At 35.5% G+C, this 2,561-nt stretch overlaps 1 pseudogene; it reads right to left on the reverse strand.

Annotated features, from left to right (window-relative positions):
* LOC132047789 (cysteine-rich repeat secretory protein 38-like) overlaps positions 1-1,250 on the reverse strand; it is an 11,020-nt pseudogene extending 9,770 nt beyond the window's left edge.
* Between the last annotated feature and the right edge of the window lie 1,311 nt (positions 1,251-2,561).

A 2,561-nucleotide genomic window follows, 5' to 3' on the forward strand; every position in this document is an offset into this window, starting at 1 on the left:
TTCTAGTATCAGCATCTTGCAGCGTTTCAGGTTTTACAACTGCTTCTTCCATTTCTTGATTCGATTGTACTCACAGACTCTCTGTTTTTGGCTTCTTTCACCCACACTTGTTGGAAACATATGTTACTTTTCAACATAAAAAAAAACGCTCTCAGAATTTCTCCATGCTGAATTTTTCAGTTTAATACAAAACAGTTTGTTCGACAGTTGTCCTTGCACATGCTTAATTGGTAGAGTTGTATCTGCAGATGAAACTCAAATTCTTTAGATATAAAACAGTAATTAGCAAACATCTGCCGTGCTAAACTATAATATTTGCCCCTCAGCCTGATCCTCTTTAGTGACGAATTATCAAAATATTCTGCAAGCTACGGGCTTTATCAACGAATTTCATAACTAATTTTTTTGAAGCGTCTAAAAAGACCATAGATACGTAAATCAATAAGGATACTATGATTTCAGAAAGTATTAAGTCTATCCCCAATTATTGTAAGATACCAAACAATCTCAAAGTAGCTGCAAGAACCTTCTCAAATTTCAAACAACTAACAACCCTTAAAATTATTGTCAGAGCCAATTCATTATGCCTAGCACCTTCTCTTTTCTCCACACCTTTGAGCTACAAACCCTCTAATCAATAATGTCGAACAAAACACAGGAAACCATGAAATTGCAAAATCAAGAGGAGTGAAGAGAATCCAAAAAAATACGAAAAGGGAAAAAAAAGATGAAGAGAAAAGAGAGCAAGAATCTCAAAAAAATCAAAAAAGGAACAGCAGAAGAGAACCAAAGAAAATGAACGATTGTTCTTATATTTTTTATCATCAGATTTAACACACACCAACGGAGAAATTAAGTATTATGAAGAGATATCCAAAGAAGAATGGGGCAAAAATTAAAAGAGAAGCACACCTGTAACTGGAACACCGGTTGATACTTGAGAGTAGAGCCTATGACAACTGAGTAAGCACTTCTCTAGGTACCCCAGCATAAACCACCAGTAATTCAAAATCTAAATAGACTCCATTCAGCAATAAGTATAAGGATACAGTGGCACTTTAACAATTCTTATAACATGAAAAATCCAATTTCAGTAACCCAGAAGGTAAAAGATTTTCTATATTAAAGAAAGAAAGAAGACTAAGATAAGAAATTAAGTAAAAAATTAAGAAAGAGGAAGAAGAAGAACTCACCAGAGGAAGCAGCTGGAAAACTGAAAACAAGCCACTTGTCTGGTGAGTTCTAGACATTTCATATGTTGGCACTGAGAATATGAAAGAGATTAGCGAATGGATGGTTCTAGGCATATGTTGTCTCTGTGTTAGTGTGTTTCTTTTTTTAAGGTGCGCGATATTACAGTTTTAGCCTTGGTCGAAACCAATGCGCTTATTAAATATACTGGATAGTGATGGCCCGTGCACGGGCCCAACACGTGAAAGAACTTTCATTTAGATCAACTTTATTTTGATAAGAAATTGCAGATAAATGAGATATAGACATCATTCACGGAGCAATTGTTAAATGTTACTTATATACACTTTGGAACAAAATATACGTCGATGGCTACATCATATACTAATAGATGTAAGAGTCACATTCTTTATATCAACTAATTTTACAATAGCAATAAGCAGCTGACGTGCATGAACTCAATGAGAAATGAATTTGTTACAAAAGTCAATCATGCACCACCATATCCAAGTGCATGTCTTCCTGAATTTATGGGATTCCCAGTTCTGTTAAAATTCACAACTGTTCAAACCAAGCAGAGAAGACAACATGAAACAATCTCTAGCACAAGATGAGAATACCAAGTAAAGTGAAAAGGCAAAGAAGGGGAACATTCATGAGACACGAGCAAAAACATGAATATGCTCAACTCTTAAGTGCTCTAAAAGGAGAATGCAAGGAACTATTTGAACTGGAAGTGATTTTTGTTTTGCTTTGATGATGGTGTCAGCAATTCGGCTCAACACGTAGTGCTTTGGTCGGGGAAAGATCAATTGACGGAATCGAGACACTAAAAACATCAATACATGCATAATTTCCATCAATAAATCAAGATTTAAAATTCAATCTACGGGCCGAACAAACCCTTCTGCTTCCTTCTTGAATACTTAAATTTACCACCAGCGTATATTACCTGCTCTCTTTTCTCAGGTCAAGAGGGAGAAAGCTCACCATGCTGTACGGGTCCACCTGTACACAAGAAACATCAATTATGGATCACTTTCTTCTTATATCTTTTCATTCGAAAGCCATGAGTCAACTGCACAGAATCAGTGGCAGAAGCCTGTACAATCTTGCATCTAACTTGGGAGAAAGAACCTCTTCAAGTAAAGGTGTCATGAAGTACTAATGTCAGGGAATAATAGAGGTACATAAAACATATGATTGTCGATTGAATAACTAATACATAATTTCTTGGAAACATTATAAATGTTAGAGCTTACAACTTCAATCAATGATTTGTTAAGCTTTTGAAATTGTGGAGCCATTCGCTGATTGAACTCTGCCAGTAATAGCTGAGGCTCTGAATTCAAGTAAGTAAAGGGAAAATA

This window comes from Lycium ferocissimum, chromosome 2, assembly GCF_029784015.1.
Source record: "Lycium ferocissimum isolate CSIRO_LF1 chromosome 2, AGI_CSIRO_Lferr_CH_V1, whole genome shotgun sequence".
NCBI classification, from domain to species: domain Eukaryota; kingdom Viridiplantae; phylum Streptophyta; class Magnoliopsida; order Solanales; family Solanaceae; genus Lycium; species Lycium ferocissimum.